The sequence below is a fragment of the Canis lupus genome, chromosome 23 (genome assembly GCF_048164855.1).
Source record: "Canis lupus baileyi chromosome 23, mCanLup2.hap1, whole genome shotgun sequence".
Lineage (NCBI taxonomy): Eukaryota > Metazoa > Chordata > Mammalia > Carnivora > Canidae > Canis > Canis lupus.
In genome coordinates this window covers 20996307-21015332 of record NC_132860.1, presented here as the reverse complement: position 1 = coordinate 21015332, position 19026 = coordinate 20996307, and the positions used below count along the sequence as shown (strand labels likewise).

At 40.2% G+C, this 19026-nt stretch overlaps 1 long non-coding RNA gene across 1 annotated transcript; it reads left to right on the top strand.

Annotated features, from left to right (window-relative positions):
- Positions 1-256: 256 nt before the first annotated feature.
- LOC140614880 (uncharacterized) lies at positions 257-16479 on the top strand. Its single transcript, XR_012015611.1, has 4 exons — positions 257-2301; positions 4190-4336; positions 15526-15735; positions 16232-16479. It is a non-coding gene; the product is annotated as an uncharacterized lncRNA (long non-coding RNA).
- Positions 16480-19026: the final 2547 nt, after the last annotated feature.

Below are 19026 nucleotides of genomic sequence, written 5' to 3'. Positions count from 1 at the left end.
CCTCCTCCCATCCCGATCTCGACATCCTCTCCGTAGTCCCCTCCTTCCATTTTCCTTCCCAGCCCCTACTCCCCCGTCGTCCGCTCTTCTCCCTCACCGTCCTGCTCTGTCTTGCTCAGCCCTCCTCCCTCCCCCCCTCTTCTCTCCGTCTCTTCTCCCTTTCCCCCCCATCCTCTTCTTCTCACCCCTTTCTCCACCCCCCATTCCCATCCCCTGCCGTCGGTCCCCCCCCCCCCCCAGCCTCCTGTCTATCAAATTCTCCATCTCCTTCCTCATCCCTTCTCTTCCACCGGCTTCCTTCCCCGCCTCCCTGTCCCCTTCTGCCCTTCTCATCTCCTTTCCTTTCTCCCTTTCCTCCCACCTTCTCCCCATTCCCTCTGTCATCCGTCTTTTCTCTAGCCTCTTCTTTCCCCATCCTCTCCTTCCATCTTAATCTTTCCATCCCCTCCTAGTTACTTCTGTTGATCTCATGCTCTATCCCTGTCCCCGTCTTCGTGCCTTAGCTCTCTTTCCCTCTCATCCTTCTTTGATCCTGAGTTTGAGGCTAGAGAGTGGAAGGCAGGTATTGAAGAGTTTGCGGCTGGTGGTCTAACTCCGGGTATAGTCCCCAGACAAGGAGAAAGGAGATGGAAGCTGGGCAGGGAATGGGGAAGGGGCTTGCGGGTCAACTCGGGAGAGAAAATGGGAAGACCTGCAATCAGAGCTGGGGAGTTTCCAGGAACTGGAAAGGTTTTGGCCCTCCCCCCCCTTCTGTCCTCCCTTACGACTGTAAGTAGGTCCTGAGTCCAAAGGTATTCTGAATTTGAGAGGTGTATAAATGTACGAAGAAATCAGGAAATCAGGAACTACTGGGAAAAGAAGACAAAGGTTCAATTAAAGCAGAAGGGGGTGTGATTTTTGAAAGCAAGGAGTGAAAGAGGCTGGAGTCCTTGGAAACATCCAGGTTTCCGACTTGGGTAGGTGGGTGGATGGTAGTAACTTTCACTGCACTAGACAAAAGGAGCAGGAGTAGCTTGCAGGGAGGTTATGTAGAAAGATGATGACTTTTGACTTGGGCTGCTGACTTTGAAGTGCCTGTTGGGTAGGTAGGTTTGTAGCTTAGAAAAGTGGTCTGGGATGGGCATAAATATTTGGGAGTCATCTGCAAATACCGTATAAGCTTGAATATAGGGTGAGGTTTTGCTTTTTTGTTTTTCCAAAATCTTCCCTCAGGAAAGAGGGAGTAACCTTATATTTGAGTCCTTACAAAGTTTCTCATATTACAGGGTTTGCTCTCATTTATTTTGAACAACAAACCACTGGATAGGGCAGTATGGTATGGTGACTAAGCTTGTGGACTCTGGAGCCAGACTGCCTGGTTTGGGGTCCAGACTCTGCCATTTACAAGCTTTGTGGCTTTTGAAAAATTTCTTGTCTCTGCCTCAGTTTTCTCATCTATAAAGTGGGGTTAAAGGATTAAATTATTTAATATATATATAAAGTACTATGTACCCAGCACATAGGTAGTGCTCAGTAAGTGCTATCTTTACTTTTTGGGCAAGATGGATTAATCTGAAGTGTCCTCAACAATGCTATCTTGGATGCTTGTGTAGGTTACTTGCCACAGAATCCATTGTCAAAGAAATTTAATACAGCTTTGGTAACTATTCCTGGTAGTATGACCTCATAACTGCATGTGCTGGATGTCTCTAAATATGCTTTTTAGAGATTGCTTTAAAAAGTAATACAGTGTACTTGGGAGGGGCTTCTAGGGTGCTGGAAGTGTTCTATTTCCTGACCCTAGTGATGTTATATGAGTGTTTCGCTTTATGACAATTTATTGAGTCAAACACTTATGTCTGTATGAATGTTATGCTGTATGAATGTTATCCTTTAGTATAACACCATTTTAAGGGGTGACTCAGTTGGTTAAGCATTTACCTTCTGCTCAGGTCATGATCCCAGGGTCTTGGGACTGAGCCCCGCATTAGGCTCCCTGCTTAGTGATGGGGAGCCTGCTGCTCCCTCACCCTCTGCCCGCTCACTTGTCCTGTCTCTTCTCTGGCTTTCTCTATTTCAAGTTCCTAAATAAAATCATTAAAAGAATAAAATAAAATTATTTTTAAAAGGCAATAATACATTAAGTGATTTTTTGAGGTCATGAGCATACTCTTGCAGGATGCAGGCCAAAAACCAAATGGCCCTTGTGACTTGGGATAAAGTTTCCGGTGACTGAATCATATGTGGATTCAAATTGTGCTGTGTCCTATCCCAAACTCTTCACTTGGACTGGAGAGAAGGTTATCCATTCTGGGAAAATAGGTAAGATGGCTAAAAGTGACACTGTTTTGGAGACGCATATTAAGATTAAAAGACACTGATGCATGTTAAGAGTATGCATAAAATTGTTTACTGAATTATGAGAATGGAATAAAGCAAATTTATAAATCAATATTTATTTTATATGATAATGAATTTAAATATATGAATATATGTGTAGTAAATTAATAGAAACAGACTTTTGACTATTTCAAACCTATCCCTGAAGGTATAAGTTTTCAGGTTAGTCAAAAACTTTTTGGATTTTCTCATTGGGAAAATGAGGTATCACTTTAGGTTTGGGTTGCCTTATATGGTAAATGTGACAAATGGTAAGAGAATGTAAGGGAGTGCATATGATTGCTCAGGGGCAGCATGTACATTGGGAAGGGAGAGGTGTTTAGGACAGATCCTGAGAAGCTCCAACACTTTATGGTTGGAAAGAGGAGGAACAGCCTTTAAAGAAAAGTGAGGAGTGGCCAAAAAGGAAGAGGAAGAAAGGTAGGCAAGTGGAACCACTGAAGCCAAGGGAAAAACCAAGAAAGAAATCACAAAGCAAGGAGTGGTCATAAAGGTTGATTGACACAGAGGAGGCCAGAGGAGTAAGGACTGGAAAGTATCTACTGGACTTGGCCAGAGGTAGGCTGCTGGTGACTTTGGGGACAATGGAGTAGGTGGAGTAGTAGGGATGGAAACTAGTCAGCACTCAGTAAAAGAATGAGCAAGGGCTGAAGGACTGAAGACTTAGAGTGCAGGCTGCTCTTTTTTTTTTTTTTTTTTTCTTTTTTTTTTCAGGCTGCTCTTTAAAGAGACTTAACTATAGATAAGGAGAAAGAGCCATAGCAGGGGGAGGGTAGACAGGTATTTTAGGAGGCTAGAGTTTTTCAAATGGGAGAACCTAAATGTATTTTCTTGCTTCCTTTATCTACTGAAGACATATGCAAATGCCCACTATATGCCAGTTTTATACTTCAGATACATAGTTAAGATATGACTAAAAAGTAAGCTGTGAAGACAGATCTGCAAATTGGCACTGGGGAGTATAATGACAGAGGAAAGTATGGGATTATGGACATAGAGGGGATTCTTCATCCAGCCCAGGGTTGGGATGTCAGCCAATGGTGTCACAGAGATGACATTGGAACTGGATCTTGTAGGATGAGAAGAAGCATAGCACACGAAGAGGCTGGAGAAAAGACTTACAGGAAGAATAAACAGCAGCACCACATTCAAAAATCACAACAACATGAAAGAAAATAGTTTTGGTCATGGAGGTTGGTATATAGGTGGTAGTGGTGGTGGTCCTGAGTAGATTGAGTTAGCTGGAGTATAGGGCATATGGGCTAGTGTGAAAGGAGAAACCAGGAAAAGTAAATGGGGCCAAATCATGGAGGGTATGATACATTGTACAAAGAGTCCAGGCTCTGAGAAGCCATGGAAAGCTTTATTTCATACAGAAAATGAAATGGTCAGGTTATGTGACATCAACATCATTAAGGGTAATATTGAGGATCAAAGGAGACCAAATAGAAGTTAGTTTCAATTGCCCAGCTTACACTGTAATGAGAGAATCTTACCTAAGTGGTAATAGGATTAGAAAAGAGGAGTAAGATGTGAGAGAGATTACGGACTGACTAGAAGGAGTAGTGACATAGGAGGATTCTAAGATGCTTTCCATGTTCTTGGGTCATATAGTAGTGATGTTATTCATACAGTTGGGGAAACAAAGGAAGAGCAGGTTTGTGAGGAGAGAGATAAGATAATGAATTTGGTTTTAGAAATGATGTGTTTAAGATAGATGTGAAATAGCCAAATGAAGATGTCTAGTAGGTGGCTGAATATAAAATTTGGAACTGAGAAAAGACTGTTGAGCTGAGGATAAATATTTCAGAGCCACCAGACTAAGGAAGGATGTTGTGTGGAGCCATGAGAATGGATGTGGTTACCTATGGAGAATATGTAGTGAGAAGCGGGTCTGTCAAGGGGTGAGTGACAGAAGAAGATTCACAAGAGAGATTGGGAAGAAGCAACTGACAAGGTAAGGATTGAACCAAGAGAACATTGTCTAATGTATTATCATATAAGTCAAGGAAGGAAGTAATTATTATTTTTTTAAAGATTTGTTTATTTATGATAGACATAGAGAGAGAGAGGCAGAGACACAAGAGGAGGGAGAAGCAGGCTCCATGCCCGGAGCCTGACGTGGGACTCGATCCCGGGACTCCAGGATCGTGCCCTGGGCCAAAGGCAGGCGCTAAACTGCTGAGCCACCCAGGGATCCCCGGAAGGAAGTAATTATAAGAACAAGAATTGTCAGCAGAGTAAAAATACCACAATAAGATGTGGTATGACAGGTTTCCACTAGATTTTTGGAATTAGGACATAGCTGATGATCTCAGTGATCAAAAGAGAAGAGGTGTAGAACAAATATGGAGGCACAACACTTCCTGATATCAAACTATACTACAAAGCTTAGCAATAAAAACAGTAAGGTATTGACATGAAAACAGACAGATAGATCAGTGGACAGAATAAAGAGCCCATGCATATATTGTCAATTAATTTTCAACAAAGGTGCCAAGAATATATATACAAAGGAATGATAGTATCTTTAATAAATGGTAGTGGGGAAACTGGATGTCCACATGCAAGAGAATGAAACTGGACCACTATCTTACACTCTACACAGGAATCAACTCAAAATGAGCTAAGGACTTGAATGAAAGACCTGAAAACCATAAATTCCTAGAACTTCAACATAGAGAGTAAGCTCCTTGACCTTGGTCTCAGCAATGATCTTCTGGATTTGACACCAAAAGCCCAGGCAACAAAAGCAAAAACAAACAGCAAGGGGGGAATATCAACAAAATGAAAAGGCAGCCTATGGAATGGGAAAAAATATTTGCAAAACACTTATCTGGTAATGGGTTGATATCCAAAACATACAAGAAGCTCATACAACTTAAAAGCAAAAAACCTATAACCTAATTTAAAAATAGGCAAAGGATCTTAATAGATATTTTTCCAAAGAAGACATACAAATGACCACGAGGTCATGCTCAACGTCCCAGGACGTCTGGATCCCAGGACTCCAGAATCAAAAGATGCTCAACGTCACTAATCATCAGAGAAACACAAATCAAAATCACAGTGAAATATCACCTCACACCTGTTAGGATGTGTATTATCAAAAAACAAAAGAAAAAAGAGATAACAAATGCTGGTGAGGATGTGGAGAAACAACGAATCCTGTGTGCTGTTGGTGGGAATGTAAACTAGTATGGCCACTATGGAAAACATATGGAGGTTCCTCAAGAAATAAAAAATACAACTGTCACATTATCCAGCAATTCCACTTCTGAAGGAAATGAAATTATTATTTCAAAGAAATGTCTGCACCCCATGTTCACTGCAGCAATATTGACAAAAGCAAAGACACAGAAACAATCTAAGTGTCCGTCAACAGATGAATGGAAATAGAAAATGTGGTATAGGTAGATAATAAAAATGTTATTTAGCTTTAAAAATGAAGGGAATCCTGCCATTAATGACAATATAGTTGAAACTGGAGGGCATAATTCTAAGAGAAATAGGCCTGACAGAGAAAGACAAATACCACACTGTGGAATCTTTAAAAAAAAAAAAAAAAAAAAAAAGCTCATAGAAACTTGTAGGATGATGGTTACCGGGGTGGGGGGTGGGGGTAGGGAGAAATGAGGAGAGATTGGTCAAAGGGTGCAAACTTTCAGTTAGAAGATGAATAAGGTCTGAGGATCTAATGTACAACTTGGTGACTATAGTTGATGATACTGTATTGTATAAATGAAATTTGCTAAGAGGAAAGAAAGACAGGGAGAAGAGGAGGAAGAAACCAGGCCACAGAGAGAGGAGGAGAGAGTGGACGTAAAACTGTAAAGATACTGGGAGAGCAAAAACGTAATGGCGTGTGAAAGAAACCCAGTTGAATTCACTGAGGAAAGAAGGGTAGATTTTTTTTGGCCCAGGATGCCAAACCTGGGAGACGACTGACAAATGGAATTGGGAACTCAAATACCATCAAGAGTTTCTCTGTGTCTCTAGTTTCTGTTTTCCATTTTATTTTATTTTGCTTCATTTTTGCCTACTGATTTAATTTTTTTAAAATTTTGGAGTAAGATTTATTTTTTTTAAGATTCTATTTATTCATTCATGAGAGACACAGAAAGAGAGGCAGAGACAGAGGCAGAGGGAGAAGCAGGCTCCATGCCGGAAGCCTGATGTGGGACCTGATCCCAGGACTCCAGAATCACGCCCTGAGCCAAAGGAACACGGTCAACCACTAAGCCACCCAGACGTCCCTGATTTTAGATTTATAGAAAAGTTGCAAAGATAATATTGAGAGTTCCCATATACCCTTCATCCAGTTTCCTCTAGTGATAACATCCTATATAATTATGATACATTTGTCAAAAATAAGAGGTTAGCATTGGTACATCACTTTTCACTGAACTCCAGATTTTATTCTGATTTTGCCAGTTTTTTTCACAAATGTTCTTCTATCCCAAGATTCAATTCAGGATACCACATTACATTTAATCTTCATGTTTAGTTTACTCTGGTCAAAGACAGTTTCTCTGTCTTTGTTTTTGTTTTGTTTTGTTTTGTTTTCATGACTTTGACAGTTTTGAAGAGTACTGACCAGGCATTTTGAAGAACATCCCTCAGTTTGGGTTTCTCTTATGCTTTCCTTGTGATTAAACTGGAAAAGGGTACCATGGAGGTGAAATGCCCCCTGCTCATTCCATTATATTAGGGAGTACATAACAACATGAATTATTACAGGTGATGTTAACTTTGATCACTGGGCTAAGATTGTGTCTGCCCAGGTCTTTCTACTTTTTTTTTCTCTTTCCATATTCTGTTCCTTGAAAGTGAGTTTATTTTTCTTTTTTACATTTTTTTTAAGTTTTATTTATTCATGAGAGACACAGAGAGAGAGACAGAGACATAGGCAGAGGGAGAAGCAGTCTCCCTGCAGTGAGCCTGATGCGGGACTCAATCCCAGGACCCCCAGGAGTATGACCAGAGCCAAAAGCAGATGCTCAACCACTGAGTCACCCAGGTGCCCCTCTTTTTCTTTTTTAAAAACGATTAATTAATTTATTTCAGAGAGAAAGAGAGAGGGAGCATGAGTGCAAGCCGGGGGTGGGGAGGGGCAGAAGGAGAGGGAAAGAGAATTTTTAGCAGATTCCATGCTGAGTTTGCAACCCCACGTGGGGCTTGATGCAGGAGCTGGATGTGGGGCTCAGCCATGACCCTGAGATCATGACTTGAGCCGAAAACAAAAGTTGGACACTTAACCAACTGTGCCACCCAGGCGCCCCTGAAAGTGAATTTTTAAGTCCCGTAGTCAGGGAGGAGGAAATTAAGCTCCACCTCCTGGAGGAGGGGAATGTCTGATATATGTTACAATATGTAGTAATTACTATGTTTGGAAGATTCCTTTTACTTCCTGATGTTTTAAACCAATTTTAAAAAAAAGATTTTATTTTTTTATTCATGAGAGACAGAAAGAGAGAGAGAGAGAGAGGCAGGGACACAGGCAGAGGGAGAAGCAGGCTCCATGCAGCAAGCCTGATGTGGAACTTGATCCCGGGACCCCAGGATCATGCCCTAGCTGAAGGCAGGTGCTAAACCATTGAGCCACCCAAGAATCCCCTTAAACCAATTTTAAAATTAGTGTTATATGTATGATTAGTCCAAAAAATAGGTAGGCCTTCTTAAACACACAAAAATTTTCAGAAATCCTGAAAAAAGACTTGAGATGGCCTGGGCTGACTCACATGCCCATCTAGATCAATATTGGGAGCAGAGGCAAGAACACTTAAGAGTATTGCAGTTCCCATTTAGACTGATTGTTTAAAATTCTTTGGCACAAACTTGTCCATTTGCCCAGGGCATGCTTTGGTTCTTTCCTTGGTTAAGTGACCTCTCATTTAACTTTCAGATCTCAGCTGAAGCATCACTTAGTCACAGACCTCTTCCCTGACTAGATCAGTCCATATGATGAATTCCCATGGTGCTTGGTACTCCTCCTTGGCAGTGGTTATCACAGTTGCAAGTTTCTGGTGTTTGAATACTTGATTAAATGTCTAAAGACTCCACCAAATAGTCAATCTGGTGTGTTCACCATTGTAGCAATGCATGCTATGCCTGCACATAGGTGATGTTCAATCTGTATTTGTTAAGTGTACGCCTGACATGATGGGAACTGCTATTCCACAATTAAGAAAGGATGTTACTGTGGTAGCAGAATCAGGGACCCACCACTCCGTGAGTACAGTACAGGAGAGAGGGGCAGATAACAGGAGACTGGGAGGAAGAGTGAGGGAAGGGAAGGACTAAGGGACAGCTACTTAGAAGAAAGTACCAGGACCATGTTTGATACTGTAGGTGAGGAGCTAATGGCGAGGCATTGGCTGGTGGAGCGGGCCCCCAAGAGAGAGGAGGGACTGAAGAAATAACCATGAATACAAGCAGCAATTGGTCTTTAACAGAAGAGACAGGAAGGGAAGATAGGGAGGATGCAGAATGTGCATGTGTGACAGAATTATGGCAGTGGGGAAGAGGGTTGACAGGGCAGGAATTTGAGACCACCAAAAGATCTCATTCTTTCTGGAGGGGAGCTGGGGCATGAGAGAGGCAATATGTTAGAGACCTTCAGGAGAGTATTAAAAGAGTGGAAGCACTGTGAAGGGGACTGATGGCTGGTGACCTTACAGGCCTAAGGGACAAAGGAGTTGAGGATGCTAGTGAGAGGGTAGAGGATGCAGGCACAGCCACTACATACAATCCTTGCTGAAGAAGAGGGGAGGTCATTTTGTGACAACACTGAGGAATGTAGTCTTGTATGACAAGATGGTATGATTCTCAAAGGCTGGTGCATGAATGGAGACGTGGTTGTCTGCATTTGGACTTAGGAGAGCCCTGAGGCTGGAGACTCCTTCCCTCTTTTCTCCAGACATGTGGAAGGTTGTGCAGAAGTGAAGAAGTGCTTAAACAAAGCCAGCCTCTTGCACAGGAAGTGGAGGCTCAGAGATATATACAGGGGCTGAGAATTTAGGAGGTTGTCATCATGAAATGGAGGTCTCAGAACAGAAAACCTTGGGATGTTGGTCCACCATGGGAAGGGTTAAATGGCAGGGAAACAGTGGAAGGAAAAGCTAACTAGTAGCAAGGAAGGACAGATCAGTGTGGGGATGACCCAGTGAGAAAGGGAAGATGACCCAGAAGGCCTGCCTTGTGAATGATGATTCTTAATGACAGAATGGGAGGCTGACAATTCTTGCTAGCTCTGTTATTCATTTGTTTCTTTTTAGTGCCAGAAGAAGCGTGGGGTAGCATCAGTGTTGGTTTCAGACTGCTCCAAGCCTTAGCTCCCTGTTCAAATGCTCATGAGAAGCTGCAATCATCTGAGCTTTTCAGTACAGCCCAGCCCTGGAGAAACTGAGCAGCAGTATTAAAAACTGGCCAGAGTCCAGGATGGTCTGAGTTGGGATCTTCCAAGACCAAGTATATTTTCCAGGCTCTGAAGGACTTAAGTTCCCCATAGAGACTCTAGGAAAGAGAAAAAGGAACTCCCGATTCCCTCCACAGAGCAAGAGCCAGGGGAAACAGAAAGGGAATGGGATCTAGAACACAGGTGTAGGGATTCCGTGTGGTCTCCTGTCCTCTGGAATGGGAAGTAAAGAAAGCCAATTCTCTGAATTTCAATTCCCGGTGATCAATTTGCTGAAATTTACCAATTTTGTCAATTTAACAAAATTTTATTTCTTTTAATTATATGTAGAGCTTACAACAATTTGCATGGTTGGGCAGATTTTAATTGCTTTTGAAGATTTCTACAATGTGTCAGTTGACTCATTTGAAGTTTAGTTTAGCTTAGTTTTAGTTTTAATTTATTTGCAGCTGTTTCACTGAAGTCATTTTGGCATGGCTGGCCAAAGTTCAGTGTATTCTAACTTTTTCCTTACTTCAAATCTGTGACTTTTGGGAATGAGAACTTCTTGTGTATTTTGCTCTGCAAGTGTTATGCAATGACTCAAACGTAAAAAATTTTATAAACAGTCATAGTGGATGGGTTCTATCTTCTAAAATATTTTCAACTCCATGATTTGCCTTTTTAAAAACTTTTTTTTTTGTTCATTGCAATTTTAGTAGATATACAAATATGGGCTGAAGTAGGACTATACTGTATTTTCATACTAGTTGGTAGATGGTATTAATAGTTACTATAATAAGTGACAAAATTAATTACATAAATTCTATTAGAAATTCATTAGTTCAAGATAATTATATTAAGATATCATGATGACCGTTGATAAATGAATCTCATGCTGCAATAGTGATATCTAAGAAATGTTTGTAGAATTTCTCCCAGTTTCATTCATATCACAGTAGGAAGACTATGCTTTAGAAAGATCTCTGCTTATCTTTATCCTTGAATATAGAGTTGTTATTACCTCTAAATAGTTTTTACTTTGATTTTTTAAGTAATTTTTACGTTAAGTAATTACATATGTTAAGTATTTTTTTAAAGATTTTTGTTTATTTATACATCACACACACACACACACACACACACACACAGAGGCAGAGACAGAGGCAGAGGCAGAGGGAGAAGCAGGCTCCATGCAGGGAGCCCAGTGTGGGACTCGATCATGGGACCACAGGATCATGCCCTGAGCTGAGGGCAGATGGTCAACCGCTAAGCCACTCAGGCGCCCCTATGTTTAAGTAGTTTTATTGCAGTACAACTTATATGCCATTAAATTCATCTTTGAAAGTGTACAATTCACAGTAGTTTTTAGCATATTCACAGAATTGTTTAGTATATTCACAGTGAATTTAGTAATTCACAGAGTATATTTATCACTATAGATTCTAGAGTATTTTCATTGCCCCAAATGAAACCCCATATTCACTAGGAGTTACTCCCCATTCTTTCCTCCCCTCAACCCCAAGCAACCAATAATTTTTTTCCTGTATCTGTGGATTTGCCTATTCTGGATATTTCATATAAATGGAACTATGCAATATGTAGTCTTTTGTGTCTGACTTCTTTCATTAAGCATGTTTTCAACATTCATCTATATTTTAGCATGTATCGGTACTTCATTCCTTTTAATGACTGAATAATATTCCATTGTGTGGGTATATCATATTTTTTTGTTTATCCACTCATCAGTTGATAGACATTTGGATTTTTTTCCACCTTTTGGCTATTAGGAATAATGGTATGAACATGTATATACAAGTTTTGGTGTGTATGTAGCTTTTCAGTTCCCTTGGGTATATACCTAGGAATGAATTGCTGTCATGGCTCATATTGTAAACTAATGGTTAACATTTTGAGGAAGTATTTGAGGAAATGTTGTCAAACTTTTCTACAGCAGCTGCACCACTTTACATTTCCACTAGGAATGTATGAGGGTTCCAATTTGCCTACAACCTCTCCAACACTTATTATTCTTCATCTTTTTTATTATAATCATCCTAGTGGGCATGAAGTGGTATCTCATTGTGGTTTTGATTTGCACTTCTCTAATGACTAATGATTCAGCATCTTTTTTTTAAGATTTTATTTATTTATTCATGAGAGACACAGAGAAAGAGGCAGAGGGAGAGGCAGGCTCCCTGCAGGGAGCCTGATGCGGGACTTGATCCTAGGACCCCAGGATCACGACCCGAACCGAAGGCAGATGCTCAACCACTGAGCCACCCAGGCATCCCGGTCCCATGGTTTTTGAATATTCTATTCTTTTTACCCCCACACTTTTTTATCATTGCTTTTTAGTTTGGGAAGTTTGTATTAAACATATATTCAAGCTCAATGATTCTTCCCTTGGCTCTATCTAGTCTATATAAGCCCATCAAAGGCATTCTTCATTTCCATTATGATGTTTTATTTATTTATTTATTTATTTATTTATTTATTTATTTATTTATTTTTAAAGATTTTATTCATGAGAGACACACAGAGAGAGGTAGAGACAAAGGCAGAGGGAGAAGCAGGCTCCTCATGGGGAGCTTGATATGGGACTCGATCCCAGGACCCTGGGATCACGCCCTGAGCCAAAGGCAGACGTTCAACCACTGAGCCACCCAGGCACTCCAAGATGTTTTATTTTTTAAAAAAGATTTTATTTACTTGAGAGAGAGAGAGAGAATGTGCGTGAGAGAGCAAATAATCAGGGGAGGGACAGAGAGAGAGGAAGCAGAGAGAGGCAGAGAGAGAGAGGGAGCAGCAGGCTCCCCACTGAGCAGGGAGCCTGGGGGCTTGGGGCTCCATCCCAGTACCCTGAGATCATGACCTGAGCCAAAGGCAGATGCTTAACTGGCTGAGCCACCCAGGTGCCCCTCATTATGATGTTTTAAATTTCTAGCATTTCCTTTCAATTCTTTCTCAGAGTTTCCTTCTTTTTGCTTACATCATCCATCTCTTGCATGCTGCACTCTTTTTCCATTAGCACCCTTAGCACATAAGCCATTTATTTAAAATTTCCAGTTCCATAATTCCAAAATTTGTCCCATATTGAGTGTGGTTCTGATGCTTGCTTTGTCTTTTCAAACTTTGTTGCCTTTTATCATGTCTTGCAATTTTTTGCTGAAACTGGACATGATGTAGAAGGAACTGAGGTAGATAGGTCTTCCGTGTGAAATTTTATTTTATTTTTAAAAGATTTTATTTATTTATTCATGAGAGACACACAGAGAGGCAGAGAGAGAAGCAGGCTCCATGCAGGGTCTCCAGGATCATGCCTTGGGCCGAAGGCAGGCCCTTAACCGCTGAGCCACCCAGGCGTCCCTATGTTTATTTGGCTTAGGAGTTAGGCAGTATTTACTGTGTACTGCAGCTGTGGTATTGGAGGTTAGAACTTCCTCTAGTATTCTTGTTTTTGTCTTCCCTGTTGTCTTTGGGTTTCTCTACAAACTCCTTAAATAGGGCCTGAGGCTTGCAGTTCTTTTAGCTCTGATTCCTGTTATTGTAGAAGAGCCCTATTGATGTGATGATAAGGTATGAGGAAAGAAGAACTATTCTTTTTAGTGAGTTGTGTCCTTGGGCTGTGACTTTCACAAGTGCTTCTGAACTTTTCTTCCCCACTTCCCACTTTAGGCTTAGGGCAGGAAGGCTAGAAATAGCTGAAGTTGGTTATTTCCCTTCCTCCACATCAGTTAGGTTTTGGTAAACCCAAGTTAGTTAGGCTCTAGGAAAATAGTTTCCCTGGAGAGCAAGACTTGCTAAGGAGAACAGACAGATAGCTCTGAGCATCACGCAGATTGGTTGTTTTCTGCTCTCCTGCTGGAAGCAGGAGGAAATTTTCTCTGATCTTTGCAGTGAGAACCTGGTGGGATTCCAGGTTTTCTCCAAACGAGAAAGCGGCTATGTACCTTCTTTGGTATATCTGTTCACATATTTTCTCCATTTTAAAATTGGGTTGTCTTTTTATTTTTGAGTTGGTGAGAATTCTTGATATATTCTGGGTAAAAGTTCCTTATCAGATATATGATTTTCTCCCATTCTGTAGATTGTCTTTTCATTTACTTAATGGTGTGCTTTGGATCATGACAATTTTACATTTTGATGATGTTTAATTTTCCTTTTGATGTGTACGCCTTTGGCATCATATCTAAGAAACCATTGTCTAATCCAAGGACAAATTTCCTGCTATGTTTTCTTCTGATAGTTTTTTAGTTTTAGCTCTTATATTTAGGTCTACAATCTGTTTGAGTTAGTTTTCATATATAGCATGAGATAGGGGTCCAACTTTATTCTTTTACACATAAATATCTAGTCCTAGCGTCGTTTGTTGAAAAGACTTATCTTTCCTCATTTAATTTTCTTGCCATCCTTGTCAAAAAATAAATTGACCCTAAATGTAGGTTTATTTCTGGCCTCTCAGTTCTATTCCATTGAACTATATTCTTATGCCAGTACCACACAGACTTGGTTACATTGTAGAATTTTTAAAATCAGGAAGTAAAGTCCTCCAGCTTTATTCTTCTTTTTCAAGATGATTTTGGCTATTCTGAGTTCCTTAAATCAGTTTGAGGAGTATTTCCATCTTAACAATATTAAGTCTTCATATTTATATCCATGAATATGTGATATCTTTACGTTTATTTAGGCATTTGAGATTTCTCTCCATGTTTTGTAGTTTTCAATATATAAGTCTTACACTTCTTTGGTTAAATCTATTTCTAAGCATTTTTTTTTCTTTTCAATGTTATAAACAGAATTGTTTTCTAAATTTCTTTTTTTTAATTTTTATTTATTTATTTATTTGTTTATTTATTTTTTACAAAAACGATTCCATAAGCATTTATTAGGCAGTTAACTATAGTTACTACATTTTACACTTTGGGAAATAGTTGCTATTTATAAGCAGATTATAGTTAGCTGGAATAGTTTCTCTTTTTTTATATAAATTTATTTTTTATTGGTGTTCAATTTGCCAACACATAGAATAACACCCAGTGCTCATCCCATCAAGTACCCTCCTCAGTGCCCATCACCCAGTCACCCCCACCCACCTCCCTTTCTACCACCCCTAGTTCATTTCCCAGAGTTAGGAGTCTCTCATGTTCTGTCTCCCTTTCTGATATTTCCCACTTATTTTTCTCCTTTCCCCTTTATTCCCTTTCACTATTTTTTATATTCCCCAAATGAATGAGACCATATCCATTTATTCATGGGAGACACTGAGACAGAGGCAGAGACAGGTAGAAGGAGAAGCAGGGTCCCTATAGGGAGCCTGATGTGGGACTTGATCCCAGGATCCTAGGATCACAACCTGAGCCAAAGGCAGATGCTCAACCACTCAGGTGCCCCTGTTTTCTTAATTTCTCATTTAGATTTTCCTTGATAGTGTGTAGAAATATAATTGATTTTTGCATACAATTAATCTTTGTATACCAATCTTGTATCTTGATAACCTTGCTGAATTTGTATTTATTAGTTTCAATTTTTTTGGGGGGGGGTGGATTCCTTGAGAATTTTTCTGTATTAGATCATGTTACTGCAAATAGAAATAGTGTTACTTCTTCCTTTCCGACACAATGCCTTTTTTTCTTTTCCTTGCCTAATTACAACGCAATGTTGAATAGAAGTAGTAAGAATAGACATTCTTGTCCTGTTCCTGTTTTTAGAGACAAAGCATCCAATATCTTATTTTATTTTTTTTAAAGACGTATTTATTTGAGAGAGGATGAATGGGAGGGGCAAATGAAGAGGGAGAGGAAGAAACCCAAGCAGACTCCGTGCTGAGTGCAGAACCTGACTTGGGGCTCCATTTCGCAACCCTGAGATCCTGACCTGAGCCAAAACCAAGAGTCAGATGCCCAGCTGACTGGGCCACCCAGGCACCCCACATCCAGTCTTTTAATACTAAGTATAATGTAAGCTTTGAGTTTTTCATACATGTTCTTTATTATGTTGAGAAAATTCCCTTTATTCCTAGTTTATTGAATGTTTTTATGATGAAAATGTCAGATTTTGTCTAATGCATTTTGTGTGTCTACTGAGGTAACTTTGTGTTTTTTTTTTTCATTCTATTGAGATGATATGTTGTATTACATTACTTGCTTTTAGAAAGACCAACCAACCTTATGTTCCTGGGATAAACACCACTTGGTAATAATGTATAGTTCTTTTCTTATGTTGTTAGATATAGTTTGCTAGTATTTTGTCGAGGAATTTTGCATCTAAATTCTTAAAGGATATTGGTTTGTGTTGTTTTTTTTTTCTTTCTTTTCTTGTGAGGTCTTTTCTTGGTTTTAGAATCAGGAATAATACTGGCCTCACAAAATGAGTTAGAAAGTGCTATTTTTAACTGTCTTAATTCATAGATTGGTTTATCAACTTGCTCAAATGAGTATTTTCTATTTGTTTTAGGTATCTGAATCCTAAGTGTCTGATATGAGAACCACACAAAAGTGACATTCAATAGACTTCAGTTGAAATTTGGTACACAACAGATCTAATGAAAAGACTTTGGTAAAACTAAAAGTAAACAAAGTCAAACTGAAATGAATTGAAACTTAAAAACGGAGAGAATTCACAAAGCTATTACATTTTTCCGTGTAACATAATTTCTATAAATTTTATAAATTATTGAAACATATTTTTGGTGAATTGGTCATTTATCGAATTGGATTTTGGTGTCAAACTGCAAGTTTGATAAATTTGAAAAATTTGATGAATTGACTTTTGGGCAGCTTGGTCATTGGATTGTCTTCAGTAAATAGATTTTCAACTAATTGCCTAGTTCCTGGGTGCAGATAAGGGTCAGGAAGGTATGAAATTGAGAAGACCATGCCTGCAGCCTCCTTTTTTCTTTTCCAATAAGTGTGAGGTGAAGTTAATTGCTCTTAGTGAGAGATGAAGGTTTTCAAAGAGTTTAAGAAAAGCAGAGAAAGTTTGCAGGAGTCAAAGACATGACAGGATTGAGCAATCCAGGTTTGTTGAGTTGTGTTTCGGGTCCACCTCTGTTGATTACAGTTCCAAGAGCTGTATGGTATTTTTTTCTAAGAGCTCTCAGTGATGAGATTTCTCCTGAAGAGAAATCTGGATTAATAGGTAGGTAGGAGAGAAAGACATGGGATTGTATAGGAACTGTCATGAGAACAGATGAAGTATTACAGCATGACATCCAGGCTGGATTGAAAAGGAAGGTCTTGTTATACAAAGAGAGAGAGTGCTCAAAGGACTAGAGTTATAAGAAGTTGAAAGTTTGATATATGTACAAGGGGATGAGAGAGCCAGAGGCAAGAAGCAGATCTAGATTGTGAGCTTCTGGAGGGTAAAATATCAGAGGTAAAGTAGATCTGGTCATGAAAGGGTCAAAGGCCTGGAAGGATGTGTTTCAGGAAAGAACAATGAAGAACTGTGGGGTCAGTCTCAGATGGGGCATCCAATGGATAGAATGGTAGTAGGTCTTGGGATGGTGAGCAAGACTCTGAACCCAAGGCTTCACTGAATCTGTGAGTGATCAGAAGTTGTCTTCCCCCAATTCCACCCCCCCAATCAGCCCAGCATGAATGATCCAGCCTGTCATAAAAAAAGGTGGGGAGGGCTGGTTCCCAGTGTCTGCAGAACTCCTCCAGAGATGCTTTTTACCTTCCTGTATTTGCCTGTCTTTGGTAGTATTTGCTTCACAGTCATGTTTTGAATTTATGATACTCTTTCTGTTCTAACCCATCATGTTAGGTCTCTGACTGACTGAATTTAACAATTCATTTGTCCTAGCATATTCTTCCTCAAAGGCCTACATGGCCAAACTGCAGGCTTGCCAACTGACTTCCTGTAGTTGTTGGGTCAGCAGGTGCTCTAGGCATGCCTTAGCAGCCAAGACCACCGGAAGACCATCAGAAAAGGTGGTACAACCAATGCTTTGAGTCCCAAAAAAGAAGGAGCTTTCAATAAAGGTAGAGGAGCCAAGGAAGCTCTGAGAGAGAAAGCTCTCTCCCTCCCCCTTTGCCCTCAACCCAAGATTTTTTACTTTTCTCTCAATTAATACATATACCCTTAAGTGTCACCATACCTTAGACTTGGAAGAAGTGCTTATCATAAAATTGTCTTAGTTTGTTCAGGCCCCTATGATAAAATACACAGAGTAGGTAGTTTATAAACAACAAAAATTTATTTCTTACAGTTCTCGAGGCTGGGAAGTCCAAGATTAGGGTGCTAGTAGAGTTGAGTTCTGGTGAGGACCCTCTTCCTGGTTCATAGCTGGTGCCTTCTCAGTGTTTGTTTGTTTGTTTTTAAAGATTTTATTTATTTATTCATGAGAGACACAAAGAGGCAGAGACACAGGGAGAGGCAGAAGCAGGCTCCCTGCAGGGAGCATGATGTGGGACTCAATCCCAGGACCCTGGGATCACAACCCAGGCCAAAGGCAGATGCTCAACCACTGAGCCACCCAGGCGTCCCTTCTCAGTATGTTCTCACATGGTAGAAGGGGCAAGGGATCTCTGTGAGGTCTTCTTTATAAAAACACTAATCTGGGATCCCTGGGTGGCGCAGCGGTTTGGCGCCTGCCTTTGGCCCAGGGCGCGATCCTGGAGACCCGGGATCGAATCCCACGTCAGGCTCCCGGTGCATGGAGCCTGCTTCTCCCTCTGCCTGTGTCTCTGCCTCTCTCTCTCTCTGTGTGTGTGACTGTCATAAATAAATAAAAAATATATATATAAAAAAAATAAAATAAAAATAAAAACACTAATCTACTGAGAGAGATAAACACAAAGGGTATTTTTGACACACCAATGTTCTAGTTGTAGTCCTTCTTATCACCCTCCTCAGATGGTTTCTCTTTCTCTGTCGGGCCTTTGAATGTCAGCTCTCTTAGGCTTTCTTCTTTCTTTCTTCCTTCTCCTTCCTTCCTTCCTTCCTTCCTTCCTTCCTTCCTTCCTTCCTTCCTTCCTTCCTTCCTTCCTTCCTTCCTTCCTCTTTCTTTCTTTCTTTCTTTCTTTCTTTCTTTCTTTCTTTCTTTCTTTCTTTCTCTTTCTTTCTTTCTTTTTCTTTCTTTTCTTTTCTTTCTTTTTTTTCTCTCTTCCTTCTCCTTCCTTCCTTCCTTTCTTTTTCTTTCTTCTTTCTTTCTCCTTCTCACATTTATTTATGTGTGTGTGTGTGTGAGAGAGAGAGAGAGAGCAGGTGAAGGGGTAGAGGGAGAGGAAGAGGGAGAGAATCTC